This window comes from Eubalaena glacialis, chromosome 8 (assembly GCF_028564815.1).
Source record: "Eubalaena glacialis isolate mEubGla1 chromosome 8, mEubGla1.1.hap2.+ XY, whole genome shotgun sequence".
In the NCBI taxonomy this organism is placed as follows: Eukaryota; Metazoa; Chordata; class Mammalia; order Artiodactyla; family Balaenidae; genus Eubalaena; species Eubalaena glacialis.
This window is the reverse complement of record NC_083723.1, coordinates 47,848,131-47,864,476: the sequence shown is the minus strand read 5'-3', so window position 1 is coordinate 47,864,476 and position 16,346 is coordinate 47,848,131.

Sequence of the window (16,346 nt, the reverse complement as noted above, 5' to 3'; positions counted from 1 at the left end):
CTATCTTATTTTTGATGCCAACTTGCACCCACAATCCAGGCAAGAAAACCAGGAGATGACTCCTACTCTTTTACTCTTCTCCAAATAATGACCAAAACTTGCTGTTTTCACTTTTTACATGTTTATAATTGTGTCCCCTTTTCCCAGTCACTGTTGCCACTTCCCTTAAAATCATATATTCTTTTTCCTAGTTCATTGTAGCAACCTTCTAATACCAAGTCTCCCGTTCTCAAATACGTTCTCTTCTAAGCTGCCAAAGTGATTTATATAAAACCCAAATCGAAACATATTGCGCCTCTGTTTCAAATCCAGAAAAGCCTCCTATTATATAGAGGATAAAGATAAAGCTTTTTGGCAGACCGTCCAAGGCCTCCCTAATCTTACCCTTTCCTGGATCTCCACCCTCATCCTTCCCTTCTTCCCTTCCACTCTAAACCCCCTGTCTGCTCATCCCACTCCTTCAGCCCCCATTGGCCCTGGCCTCCAGCCTTTCATCTTTCAGAAAAACTCCTACTTGTGTTTTAAGTTAAAAAAAAATGTCTTATTTCCTCTTGGCAACCTCTGATCCCTCCCCCACTTCCTTTCTCAGCAGGGATTGATACCTTTAGCAATCAGTAAATTTTATTATTATCTGTCACTTTATTAAAATTAATGTCTTCACTTTCTAACTTTCACTTCATTCCATGATCCACCAAAATCTGGCTTTTACTACTTCATCCCACTGAAGCTATTAGGAAAAGCCAACCGACAATTTTTAGACTTGTTAATAATGGACTGTCTGAGGCATCTCACCGTGTTGGCACCTACACAGTATATTCATATCACATGTGAACAACAGCTGAGTTTCTTGCTTATTCTGTGCAGTCTTTAGCAAGATATTTGATGGTTCTGTCTTGCATTCCTCATCTGTAAAATGAGTATAATAATGGAATCCATCTGAAAGTTTGTATAATGCATTAATACATGGAAACTGCTTAGAACAGTTTCTGGCCCATCGTTATTATCATTGAGCTGGTATACATAATAAATGTGTCTGTATAGGTTTACAAGTTTACTTGAAAAGAATAAATGTTATCTTGAAGAACTGACCCTAATGGAGATATAAAGCCAGATATACATTTGTCATTTATTAAGCCAGGATGCCTTCTAAAGAATGACAGTATAATAATAATTTTGGAATATAATACAATAGTACAGATAAACATATATGTAACTAGTTTCTTCTCTAGATGCAAGGAAATTCTCCCATTTAAAACATGTATTTTCTTGTCCATCTTAAATCATTTTGTTTTGGTAGATAACATAATAACTCTGAAATAACGTTTTTATACGTAATATCAAGTTTTCTTGGCCTTTGCACTACATTCCTGATTCATAAACTAAACCTGCATGTTGTTCTCCTCCCTAAAAACATATTTTTTCCTTTAAAAAAAATTACATTGTCCCAGAAATGTAAATCACTGAACCTCTACTTATACTTTTATTTATTGTTGTAGGTATTATATAATTATCTTGTCTCAACAAGTAAAAAACAAAAACAAGATCTTTTACAATGAAAAGGCTATCTGCTGTATTTTAATCAAAAGCAATATAAGTATCAGTGTGTGATTAATTGTTAAATTGGAAAAGTTGTCTTCCTTTCCTTATTATGAATGAGTATTTCAACTGATAGATACAAAGTGCCAGCATATTGTCCCTTTGTCACCTCACCTGGACCTATCTCCCTTAGGCCCACCCCCCTTCCTCAAGATTGTTTCCTTTCCATATTGGAAAGGATCGTTTTCTGATCATTGTTTATTCTGTCCATGACTTTTCTGCTTTTATGATTGGATAGTGACAATTAAGCTTCTGAGTCAGTACCTTAAACCACAAAAGTAACGTATATATATATTTTATGGTAGGGGTCTTCAGACATGCAATAGAAATGGGCATAATGGCAAGTCTTTCAATGGGTTGGGAAGGTCATATTTTGGAAGGGTAAGCTGTGTGGCATCTCAAATTTGAACATATATGGAGGTGGACAAATGTATTTCTCCATCCTCCCAATGTGACATTAATTCTGTTAATATAAAATATTCTGTTATCTTTCATAATAATAGGGAAAAAAGGTTAAAATTCTTCCACATTTGACTGAAAAATCATAAATACTATAATTTATATGAATAACCTCTACCTTTATGGAGAAATATTTCTAGAAACTGTGTCATGGGATCGATGGCCACAACATAGAGAATATGTACTGCTGTTCAAACATGCTTCCATCATCGATGAGCTGGTAAGGTGGTGAGAAAGGAAATCATTTTGACAGTAAGAGAATAATAAAAGAGTAAAATATTAGCCAATGATAAATAGCTGTGATTGTTTTAAAAATGCATACTGGCCATACAAATTCTATATTATGATTAATTAGCATTGTAAAAAATGTTTTGGGGTGCACTCATACTTCTTTGCAATCAAAACCTACTTATATTTACTCAAAAGCTCAGGAATGGAGCATGCAAATGTTTACAGAAAATAAAGTCACCTCCCTGAAGAATGGCACTACCAGGTATTTTCCAAACAAATGGCAAATCTTGAAACAGGGGGATCTGTCATGTAGAATTTTTATTTAAACTGGCAATGCCACATTTATTTATGACATCGAGGAATGAAATAATTTGTATGACCAAAATTGCAGCTAGTAATATTCCTCTACTTTAAAAAAATCCTCTAAGAAAATATAATTTTATCAAAATCTACATTTTAAGAATTAAGTAGTATTTGTAAAACGTTTGCATATACATTTGCCAATCATTAGACTAATATTAAGATTTTTAGTATTGAAAATCAGTTCAATCCATTTTAAAAAGTAATGAATGGGATTAATTATGAAACTTTAAATCTCTATACTAATACATTTTATTTAATCCTTTTATAATGCAATGACTTATAGCCCAGATGTGTTTTGACTGCTAATGAAGGACGATCTATTTCAGTCCAGGAATTTTCAAATATATCCCAAATAGCTAAATCTTGTAAGTACTCAAATATTAAGTGTTGGAGACTTTAATATCTAGATAATTGGAAAACTATTCAGTTCTTAAACATTTTAAGGAATCTTGGTTATCTAAAGCTAATACAGAAATGGAATGTAAGAGAGTCCCAGGAACTGGCCTCCAGTAGGTACTCTGGCTAGGGCATGTTCTAATAAATGTTTGGTATGAGGGAGCCATGGTTTATGTTGATTAATCACCTGCCCAGTATGGACTCCAACAATCCTACAGCCTCACTAGGGTCTACAGTCCTTGATCCTACCATCTCTTCAGTGTCCTTCACAGCCCACCGCATTTTATCACTCCTCCTTATCCTAGTGACATTCTGTGGTCAGTCCTTAATGCTCATTCTGAGCACCATTTCAACTCTTTTGTCTCTTTCTTTCTTCATCATATTTGCCTCAGGGCCTTTGAACTTGTCCCTGAGGATAGAAAAGGACTTATTCCCTTACCTCCTTCAGGTCTTTAACTAGCTTTAATTATCACCTTCTCAGGAGATCATCACTGAGCATGGGAGTTAAATTTTAATATCTCCATAATCCATGCTCCTTTCCTTTTTTTTTTTTTTCCTTTATTGCATTTATTATCCACCATAATACAATCTACTTACTCATTTATTTAGGTCATTTGTCTTTTATTCACTGTTGGTTTTTTTAGTAACTAAAACAGTGCTTGAGTGTAGTTTTTTCTTAATACATGCTTGTTATATAGATTATGACTCTTCCATAGTGATTATGCATCTTCCTTCTTAAAATTTAAATTATTTATCCAGAAAAGAAAATACAATTCATTTTTAACCATCATAATTGGTAAGAGCTTATGCTCTAGGATCAAAGATCTTGTGTTCACTTTTAGCTCCACCAGTTACCCGATGCATGACCACAGGTGTAATAACAATGTCTACTTCACAGAGTAGCTGTGATCTATTCATGGAGATCAAGCAAGTAGAGTGTTTTGTAGCATTTCTGGCCAGAGTAAATACTGGTAATTGTTAGCTATTGCTTTAATTAGAATGGGTTAGGTGGGCAGGGAAATAGTAGTATAGATCCTGTATGCTGTATCTCATTAAATCTGCTTGCCTGAATGTTAGACATCTTACCTTTGGGGACTCCAGAAATATCTGGGCTCCTCCAGACTAAAGGAGGGTATGAGCAGGTTGATGTCTGGGGCTGTGTGTCATGTCAAGTGTTTACTGGGCATATTTTAATTTATTCTGCAATTACTCATACTCACCAGTACTTATTGGAAATGTAAATAAAGAATCCTATGAATTATGATGAATAGGATGGGAAACCATAAGAAAAACTAAAGGAGCTAGAAATACTCTCTGAAACCCCGACCAGTCCAGACACAATGATAGGTCTCGTAGGGGATCCCAGGCCCTAGGGATCCCCGAAAACCCCCAGGGTTTGCCTTTTCCATCTGGGTGTGGGCCTGTGACTCAGGCTGATTCATCACCACTTAACCAGTCCAGCTGTTTCCATTTTCAGAGCTGGGAGAACCTCCTTGGCCTCCAGGTTGTCAAAGTTAGTCATTTACAGTGCTTTTGAAATTGTTGAAGTGACTTCTGCCTTAGAAAAGCAAAAAATAAATTCTGCCCTGTTTTTAGACTTGTGAATCAACCTGGGAGCCCATTCCTAAATTACAAAAAAGACAAAAAGTACTCCAACTCTCCATTTAGAAACCACTCTTGGACTGTGCCTCTTTTGATTTGATAGCACTTTCTAACATAGAGGAAAAAGAAAAGAGGAAAAACATTAAACTCAGTAAAAATGGTAATTTCTCTAAAAAGCCTTTGGTCACAATTTAGGGCTTGAAAAAAAAGGAATTAAAATTCTTCTTATTCTAACAGATAGTCCTATAGGGTTGTTAGTAAATATATCTAAACAGAAATCAATTTATTTTGGAAGAATGTATTTTATAACTGTTTGCAGAAGATTTTGCAAGTCAATACGTGGTAAAGTATTCAAAGCTAAAAGTGCTAGAGATGAGTTAGATCAGACTCTGGCTTATTTCCCAGAAAATATAATATTCTATAAAGGAAAGCATTATAATCGGTTTCTTATGCTACTCATTCAGGTGTCTTGTGTTTAGGAGAAATGTAAACCAGATCTTCAAAGAGAAATCTACTTAAAATGTAAAGGAATAAGACCAGATACCAACAGTAGGTGAAGTATTTTCCTGTGCAGAAGAATTTTAGATGCATGAAATTTACAATTTTCATAAAATTAGTGGAAATAAACTATAAAATGATATTGATAGATTTATAGAATTAGAACATACTCATTAAGGAAAAAAGAGCTCAATTTCACTCTTATAGGCAACATAATCAGAGAATCCTGTTCTGATTTAAAGGCTAAACCACATTAAGAAAATACTAATCACTGTGCTGGGCACAGACATGTGCTTGGTAGATGCTGAATGAATGAAGGAAAGTAGCTTTTAACCAGACTCGGAATGAGAAAGGCAAAGAAGATTGAGAAGCTAACCTGAAATGAATCGAATAGGTAGGTAAGCTGATATTAAGTATATTCAAATGATTTTTTTTTTTTTTTTTTTTTTTTAACGTGCAAGCCCAATTTCTTTTTCTTTTTCTGTCTTGGGCAGTCCATCGGGAGAAAATGGCAAAATGCGGTAAAGCTTCCAGTCGGCTTGGAAGAACACGATGGCCCTGGGATGGGTGGACAGTCATTCATGCCGGTCGACGATGCTGACACTGTGGGTCCTACTTCGGATCCGACTTTGGAGCTGTTCCGTCTATTTTGGATTCTGTTGCCCGCAGTTCCTGAGTTGGCCCAGGGCTGTAGCTCGGTTACAGAAGTAGCTGGCTGCGGGATTGAGCTCCATGGCTTTTCCTTAGAAGTTCACGGCAGCTTCCAAGTCTTCTACTTTCATCTGCTCAGTTCTTCTTATTTCCCGACTCAGTCCTCTTCCGAAGACAAGGCTCTCTCTGGGCTTCGCAGGTCCTGCGGCATCTCCTTGCTTGCGGCGGCCGCCTCATCTCTTTCCGGGATTGTCGGAGGAAATGTGAGGTCGCTGTTTTCCACCATCATCCCAAAAGCGGTTTCCAAGCACTGGACTGGAATACACTGAATGTACACCCTTGTGCTTTTGAAAAGGATACATAATTTAAATAGCAGAGATAAACTCATTGCTAGAAGAATTAAGGTAATGTATCCTGAAAATCTGTTTTACTATTATCACCATCATCGTTATTTATTCTGATTTTTTTGCACTATAGCAGCAAACCTTAATGGGTTTTGTATGACCAGGGGACTTTTGGGATTTGTGGAGGCATTTTTGGTTTTCACAGCGATTGAGGGACACTACAGCCAGGGATGATAGCCATACTGCAATACAAGAATAGTTCAGCCAAGAAAAAATTTCTCACATAACTTTGAAATATTTTGCTTAACATTCATATACTTGAAATACTTACTTATAATTATCTGAATCTAGAATCTCATTCTGTTTTACACATAGGCAAAAAAATTGGGGGGACATGTTTTTAAATATACCAGATTTTCTAGGAATGCAACTACGTGTAGATGGAAATGTAAATTTATGTGTTTATTTGCTTTTATTACCGGGGCTTTAATCCCCAAATACTCTGGGAATTCCACTATTTCTCTAGTTTAAGGTCTAGACTAGAAATTAGGCTTACCTGCCTTTTTCCTGATCTTGTTCCTCGGAGCACCCTTCCCTGTTGACAGAGAGGCAAAGAATCTCCACCCAAGTAAAAGAATATTTCTCCCTAAGGTTTAGAGAAGAGGTGCTATAAATTGGCCACCCCAGGTGTCCTTTCCCTGGTTTTGCTTGCAAAGACAAAGGGACCTCCCAAGAAGAGGTAATCACAAGCTCATCCTTGCCACACCAGCCTAAGGGGAAAGGAAGCAATTTAGAAAGAAGGGAGAATCCAAACAAGAACACTCCACACAACAGCTTGTAACCCCTAAGTTCCTCACTGGGAAAGCTCTTCCAACACAATGGCCTATTTGTCCCTACTGAGAAAGGTAGGCTTAGGGCCATCTCTGTGGTGTAAGCCAATACGTACAGTAACTTACCAGAGCTATTTTCTTTCTGATTTTTAACATAGTTTGAGATAATTTTATCAAAAAAAGGGAAAAGAACTAAGCAATTATAACCTAATAATTATGATAGACTTTCTATGCACATTTATTACTCCTATATTAAAATTGAACATTTTAATATCTTTGTAGGAATATAGAATGTTTAATTCTTCTATTATTACATGAGTTACTATATTAGAAAATACAGTCTACTGGAATATGTCAGTGTATTGAATCCTTTATATATGCTAGAACATTTAGAAATTTTTCATTAAAAGTTTACTGTACATCAGTGCTCTGTAACTATTTTATTACACTTTTTCTCTATCCTTACTTATAATCTGTCCACATCCATTTGTATTAATTTTTGATAAAAGGGTGATCTGAGGTCTCACACACATGCATAAACACAATGGAAAATGCCCTGGAAACTTTTTTTTTTTTTAATTTTAATATAACTAGTACATTTTACATATTATACTGGAGTGGGAATCCAGAGCTTTACTACTCAGAGTATGACTCATGGACCAGCAGCATTAACATCACCTGGAACTTGTTTAAAAGGCAGAGTTTCAGGCCCCAGAATCGAAATCTGTACTTGAAGAAGATGCTCTTTGTGATTTGTATGATATAAAATTTGAGAAGCCAAAATCTTGATCAAGGGTTAGCAAACTTTCTGTAAATGACCCCCCTGTATATATTTTAGGCTTTGTGGGCCATTTAGTTTCTGTTGCAACTGCTTGATCCTGCAGTTGTAGTGCAAGAGCAGTCGTAGATAATGTGGAAGCATGCGTATGGTTGTGTTCCAATAATACTGTATTTATGAACACTGAAATTTTAATTTAATTTAGTTTTCATGTATCACAAAATATTCTTCTTCTTTTGATATTTTGCCCCCACCATTTAAAAATGTGAAATCATTCAAAGCTCACTGTGGGCTGCCTTAGCCCATGGTACTATAATTTGGTGACCTCTATTCTACGGCACAGTGATCTTCCGTAAGATGACTTTTTATGCAGAAGTAATAGTATATTTGAGAAGCAAAACATAGAGTTGCAAATAGAATGGCTCTAGTCTCAAACATCTGCAAATTATATTAAAGACAATAATAAAATAAGGCAGTCATGTAAAGAAAATGTCCTTTGTTATGTATGTAGCATATGCTTACAGAATATATTGAAAATTATAAAGGAGAAATTTAAAGTTATGGAAACTATTCCCTTCAGGAACAGAAGCTGTTAAACTCTCAGTTTAGCAAGATATTTTTGTACGCATACAAACATGTACAATTTTATATTCCAATTTTCCCACCTAATACTATTTCGTAATACTTTTACATGTTAATAAATTGCAGCCTAATATTCTAGCATGAAGCTGTCACATTTTATAAGGCCTTCGTATCTTAAGAGACCAGTGGAAAACACAGTAAGGATAACTCAAAGTTTGGAGAATGAGTAACAATTACTCAGCTTAACATGTTAAATCTAAAATAAGAAGGGCTACAGATGTACCTAATTATAGATTTCAGAAGATGAACAAGGGCCTCAATTGAGGAATCACCTCAAGGAAGGGTGGGCACTTGGATATATGAAGGGAAGACACCTGGGTATATTTTTTTATTGTAAAGTTAATGCCTATATAGAAAAGCATTTTTTTAAGTAGGCATAAGATATTTGAAAAGTCTTACTTCTTCTGAATATGTTTCTGAAATACAAAATAGAAGTACTACACACCTAGACAAAGGAAAGCAATTTCAAACCTACTCTAATCATAATTCAAGACAAAAAGTTATTGAGATCATACTGAAATGCTGCTAAGATGTTCAATGTACATCGCCTGCATGAAGAAAAACAAACGTAAATAGCGAGACTAGAATGGTTCCTCCTGCTTGAAATTAACAAAATTATTTACAGTGATGTGATGACAAAGATAATACATTAAATACAAGAACACTGAAATGAATTTTGTAGCTGTGTTGGCTTCTTGCCAAAAATTGTAGCATTTGCAATTGTGACTTTCCTTCACTTATTGTTATTAGTGAAAAATACCACACATGATATTTCATGATAATATTTTTTATTATTATTATTTTTTTTTAATAAATTATTTATTTATTTATTTATTTATTTATTTTTGGCTGTGTTGGGTCTTCGTTTCTGTGCGAGGGCTTTCTCCAGTTGGGGCGAGTGGGCGCCACTCTTCATCGCGGTGCGCGGGCCTCTCACTATCGCGGCCTCTCCTGTTGCGGAGCACAGGCTCCAGATGCGCAGGCTCAGTAGTTGTGGCTCACGGGCTTAGTTGCTCCGTGGCATGTGGGATCTTCCCAGACCAGGGCTCGAACCCGTGTCCCCTGCATTGGCAGGCAGATTCTTAACCACTGCGCCACCAGGGAAGCCCTTTTATTATTATAAAAGTAATTTATTGTCTTCCAACTTAGAGATGGAAAGAACCAGAGTAGAATATTAAATTTTAATCATTTAAATTCCAAAAATGTAATTATTTTATAGAATTAGCAGAGTATAAGCATTTATTTTTACCTAACAAGTTGTAAGTATTCCTTTGAATTCCCTGAATTTGTTGAGAGACAGTGTGTGTGTTTGTGTGCATGCATGCATATGCATAATTTGTTCCTTAATATAAAGCTATTCTTGGGATTTATTTTGCGAGGATTGCTTTATAGATAAAACATATTTTAATAAAAGATCCTTCAATAAGTGGGTAAGCTAACACTCTACAATGGTGTGCAAGGTACAATTACGAATACTTTTACAAGAGTGTCATTTTATGTATACGAATAGCTAATTATTAGGCCAGCTGTAACTGTAGTCACAACTTGGTTAGAGTGTCCCTATGAAAGACAACAGCAGACTGCCTGGACTACCATCCTGGTTTTGCATAGAGATTGTCTCAACAAAATTATAAAAATAGCCAAAGTGAGTATGACCAAGCTAGTTTTTTTAACATAATGAGATCTTGAAATGATCTTTTGTATTGTGTTGTCTTTTTTTCCAAAAGATTACTTATAACTAATTGAGAACCCTTTAAAATGGAAAGTACCTCTCAAGTGATAAATTACTGCAAAACAGCTGTTTAAGAATAAGATGTCAAATAGGAAGTGACTCACATAATATGAAATGGACATTGAAAGTTTCCCTTTAAGTATAGCGTGCCTCTCTTGACTCAGGGTGCACTTCCATATTATAGGTGACTGTGTTTTATGAGATTGCACTGCGCATCTTGTTGGAGTCTCTTTCTCCCTTGCTCACTTTGAGGAAGCTAGTGACGATGTTGGGGAATCCCACATGACAAGAACCTATGGGGGGGCACCTCTAGGACTGAGGGCAGCCCTCAGGGACAGACTGTAAGAAACTGAAGCCATGGTCCTACAGTCACAAGAAACTGAATTCTACCAACAGTGAATTTGGAAGTGGATCCTTCCTTAAGGGAATCTGAGATGTGACCTCAGCTCTGGCAGAAACTATGATTGCAGCCTTTTGAGACCCTAAGCAGAAGACCCAGTGAAGCCATGCCAGACTCCTCCCACAGAAGCTGTGAGACAATGTGTTGTTTTAAATCCTTGAGTTTGTGATAATATTGTTCCTCAGATAATATACTTACCTAGAAAACCATGGTGAGGTGTCACTATTTCTAAGGATGGTTTGAAAAGAATATTGATAATGATTTAAAAAAAAATACATGCTCAGAGCATTCTTCCATAGAGAATTAAATGTTTATAAAATAGGTGATTGAGAAAGTAGGTCTGTAAATGGACAGAAGGGAATGGTTAGAGACCATGGTAAATCTTGATATAAGAGTTATATGACCTTGGTCTCTTATTTGCTTAATTTTTTGTTTTTATTTTCTTCTTTTTTTTTTTTTTTAATGAGAGTTGAAAAATGAGCAGTGATTTAGTGACATGGAGAACATCACTTAGCTTTGGTGATGTGATGGGAGGGGTGGCCTGACTATAGGTAGCAATTTGTAAAGAAAGATGAAGAACAGAAAAAAAGAGTAAAAGGGACTTAAAATAATTGCTATAACAAGAAAGAGAATGATGAAGAGATAGTAGAGGGAATGAGGTTTATGAAGGTAGTTTGATGTGTATGTGTTTCTTTCTTTAAGATGGAGAGACTTGAGCACATTTAAACACTTACTTGAAGAACGATTGAAAGAGAGAGAGAAGGAACAATTGATAATGTAAAATTCATAAGAGGTTGAAAGAGACAGAGTCCAATGTACAGCTGGATGTACTAAAGGCAGATGAAGGAAGGACACCACATCTAATTTCACCAGACAAAAAGGAAAGCATATGTGCAGTAAGTTTCTAGCTTTTTCTGTGAAATAAGCATCCAGATAATCTGCTATGACTAAGTAGAGATTTGAAGCAAGTGTTGATTACACCTTTGAGAAGAAAATCTTTGGAAGAAAGTCCTGAGAAGAGTGGACCTTGAGTTTAACAGTAAAACCTCTGAAGACTGCCAGAGAATATAGAGAGACCAATTGAGGTAATGTTTGTATCTTTAGTGGAACATCTTTCCACCCTTCCATGACTTCCTGCAGCAGTGCCCAGCTACCTTGGGTTTAGTCATGGAGAAAACAGGTAATCAAGTTAATCCAAGGCTGGAGTTTTGCCAGATGGTAGAAGAATAAAAGAGAGGGACTAAGGAGTTAACTTATTGGCAATAGCATTACTAAAATAAGGCAATCTTAGTTCAAAGCAGGATAAAGAGGGAAATAAAGACATTAGAGGGCTGATGAATTGGAAGAAAGTCAAAAGGTTAGTAACCTAAAGGTCCTGATGAGGTGTGGCCAAATCTGGCCCTGTTTTTGTACAGCCTGCAGCTAAAAAAAAAGCGTTGAAAAAATATCAAAGGCAGATATTTTGAGGCATGTAAAAATGGTAAGAAATTCAAGCTTGTGTGTCCATAAAAAAAGTTTTATGTTTCTAACACAGCCATGCCCATTTGTTTACATATTGTCTACAGCTGCTTTTGCATTACAAAGGCAGAGTTGAGTAGTTGCCACAGAGACCTTATTGGTGCAAAACCTAAAATTCTTGGTCCCTGAGAGGCCAGAAGGATTTGTAATAGAAGGATTGAGAAATTAAACTTGGGGTAGAGGAATTTTTGCTCGGAGGATGATTACTGAATTAATGCTCTTGAAAATAGAGCAGTTTGGTAGTGAAAATACCCAGGTTGTAACCATGAGATTGTTGCTTAGGGAGAAGCAAATCATTAGTGATTAGAAGGTCAAGGAATTGAAAGGGTTGCTAGGTAAGTCATTCATTTGAATAGTGAAGTCATTTGAATGCCATGAGCTAGTGCCATAGTCTTTGATGAAAGATTGGAGGTAATGATGAGGTTGTAGCGGCATCCATGGGGAGAGAGTGGTTAGTTCGAAAGGTATAAGCTCCAAAATAGCAGAGCTTTTTAAAAGGACAGTGAACTATTATTGCCTTTGGGAGGGATGGAGATTGAACATGGTCAGTCTGTGCTGCTGTCTCAGCTTCTAGACCAGAGTGGTGGGAAACCCAAAGAATCCCGTTGGGGGAGGAAGAGATGAGCTTTGAAGCTTTATTCTCGACAAATCAAGGTCTTGGTCACAGCCAGAAGGAACCAAAGAATATTTTTTAGACAAAATCTTTATTATGTAAGGAGTTTATGTTAGTGCCAAATATAGTTTTAAATGATCATCTTATATTCAGAGCAGAGCACGATGATTGAAGATGTTTTTCTTTTCAAAATTTCTCTATACTAGGCTCACCTTGAATGATTATATTCCAAAAAATGTTTATAATTTCAAAAATTTATACCTAATATTTTAATTATTAATTTTAAACTGCTTTATTGAGGTATAATTGACATACAAGAAAATATATAAAATTTATGATTTGATGTTTTGACACATGTATATGCTCATGAAACCATTGCTGTAATCAAGATAGTGAATATATCCATCACCCCCAAAGTTTCTTTATTTTTAATTATTAGTATATTATTATAATATATGTCTTATATTATAAAACATAACCTTATTATAACTTGAAGTATTTGATATATTTTCTTTCATTCATTTGTTCTTACATTCTTCAGTAATGAATAAATGAGTACATTGAGATGAATATATTGATATGAGTATATGCCCAGGCTTTTAAGGGTAATGTCACCTAAGCAAGGAGTATAAATTTGGTCAGAAGAAATATCATTATCCCAACATGTAAATAATGGATATTTCTTTTTTAAATCTGTGGATGAGCTTATTTTTACAAAGAAACATATCCCTAAAATAAATTAAATTACTGTAAGATACAGATTTTGTAAAATATTTTGTTCTGCAGATTGAATTGTTCAGCATAGTTTTCAAAAGCATTTTATACTCTGTTAAATTCCGACCTTGTTGAAATGTGTTAAAGACTATTCCTATATTGATTGTAGGATATTAGCTCTCTTTTATTCTGAGAGATGAGATTGTCTTTCTGCAAAGTCATTCATTTCATTAGTAGAAATGGAGAAGTATGGGGTTGCCTAGTACCCACATCTCTTCAACCGTACACAGGAGACATTGATATATACAGCACTGCCTCTGAATGCATGGAACATTAGGAATCACATAAGAGTTAAGTTATTTAAATCCTGAAAAATTAGTTATTCATTTGTAATGTTATTTCTAGAATCACCTGATCAGAGATAGTTCTTAAAAGGAAAAAAAGAAATTTAACCCATTATTCAAATGGTGGGGAAAAAAACTAACATATCAATATTTATAGACCTTCATGCAGATCTTTTCATACCCCCCAAAATTGAAATGGAACTTATTTAAATATTTTACTATACAATGTTAATATAAAAACAATATAGAAAAATATAGAAATGTTTGTATATTAAAGCTTTGAATGTAATCATATTAGTTTCAAAATGCTTATTCTATTTAAGTTTATTGTAACTATCTCTATTATAGATGCTAGAAAATGATGCTCAGAAAAAATATTTTGGTTAAGGGGACCCAGCTACATAGTATTAAAACAGGATTTAAAGCATGCCTTTTTACGCTAAATATAGGTCTGAAAAAAAACTTCCACTTAAAAATATAACGATAGATACGTGTAGAGAGTTGAAATATAAGAAATTGGTGTTTAGCATTATACATTATAAATTAATTATGTTCAGCATTTATTTTCTTAGTAATTATGTCTTGTTAGCTTTTGACTTGTAATAAAAATTTAGAGCTATTATAATGTAAGATATGGATTTCTGAAGGGAAAGCTGTATAGGCAGAGGAAACAGCAAATGCAAAGGCTCTGAAGTGGGAGTGTGATTAGCTAGGATGGAAACTATCGGGGAACTCACTGTGATTCCAGTGGGGTGAGGGAGAAGAGGAATGATACCTAAGGTGGATAACACAGCAGGGGCCAGATCAAGAAGGACCTCAGAGACCACTATAAGGATTTGACTTTTATTCTAACTGATATGGAGCAGAAAAGCATTGATGGAAAGGGACCTAGACATTTCCATTTACTGGGATGGGGGAAGCAGGTTTGCAGATTGAGGAGGCGAAGGGCAAGTAGAAACCAACAGTTCTATTTGAACATGGTAAGGTAAGAATGTTTATTAGACATACAAGTGGAAATCTCTAGAAGACAATTGGATATACAAATCTGTCTGAGTTTCATGGAGGGAATGAGGGGTTGGATTTATTGAGGTAAATTTGATACCCAGCACATAGATGTTATGAAAAATCATGGTCTTGGGTGAGATGACTAGAGGATGTACAGTGGAAGAAGGAGAGCCTCTAGAATATATAGATGGATTTGTTACAGAAACTTAACCTTACGCATTTGTGGAAGCTGGTTAATAAGTCTCTTTAAAGCTGTTGTCCTCATGTCTCATGCTGGACTTTGAAGCACACAGGGCAGGCAGTAAGAAGAGAAGGAGAATGTAAAGTTGGAGAAGAATTACAAGCTGGAATCCACAAGTATGAACTGGAACGCAATGAGGAAAGACTGAAAGCCCTGTCAGCAGTTGTTGCCTCTGACCTTGATGTTGTGGGTGTCCAGCAAAAGCCAGGGCCCTTGGTGGTGGAGTTAAACACATACACCTGTCCCAGGAGACAAAAGCTGAAGGAGGTTTCTAAGACGGTGGAGGAGTTGCAGATGCAAATATAAGAAAATACATATGTTACAAAATGACTGCTGTTTCCCTTCCGCTCTCCAAATCTCCCAAGTTTCCCCTTTGGCTCAACCTAAACGGAAACAGGCAAGAAAGGGAGTTCTGGGAAAGGGAGCTCAGCTTAGCCAGGTTGACCTGCTGCAAATCCACCAGAGGGGGTGAGCATAGGGAGAGGAGAGATGAGGTTGTAGGTTTGAATCCCATGGCACTCAAACACTTAAGAGGTCAGGAATACGAAGTTTTTTAGCCAGTGTCCTTAAATGCAGAGGGCACGTCCTTCTTCATTCATTCCTAATTATTTTTGGCTGCAGAGAGGATGTGATGGTTGGAGCTTGGACTGTGAGATGGAGTCCGCCTATTGAGGATGAATAAGCGACAAGATAGAAAATGCTTCTATTAGTTATGGATTAGTTATCTCCTTATTCTGCCGCTTCAGCCCTGGCCCTACCCCCAGACTGTGTTTACAAAAAGGAGAAGTAAAATTTGTCACATTTAAACCACTGTTGTTTTGAGTTTTCTACCACCTGCAACCAAACCTAATTCAAACTGATAGAGTGGATTCAAGAGAAAATGAGAGGCCAACACATGAAGAGAGACTATAGCCAATATTTTGAAGGAATTTAACTATAAGTTGGAACTCAGAAATGGGTCCCTAGTTGGAGGATTAGTGAGGATAGGGGGAGATTTCTTTTAAGAAGGGAAATGTTACCATATTTTTCTATAAGATTGGGGATTATCTTGTAGAGAGGTATTATTAATCCTCTAGAAAAAGATTAAATTGATGCAAGGAATTGTGAACTGAAAAATAGGAATAACAGAAAATTCTAGGAGAAAGATTTACTTGTCTGGGGGGAAATTATATTTGAATTCGTCTCTTATATAGATGTTAATATTGTTGTAGTTAAAAACTGTAAGAAACAGCATTCTTGGAATTCAAGCAAATTAGCATAATTTTCAATCAGGCAATCAGGAAAAAAATGGATGATATGCCATGTTTTTAATGGTGTAAATCTTACTTCATTGAAAATAATTGGTAAAGTAGACTTTTTATTTTAAGATGTAGATCAATCAAAAGATGT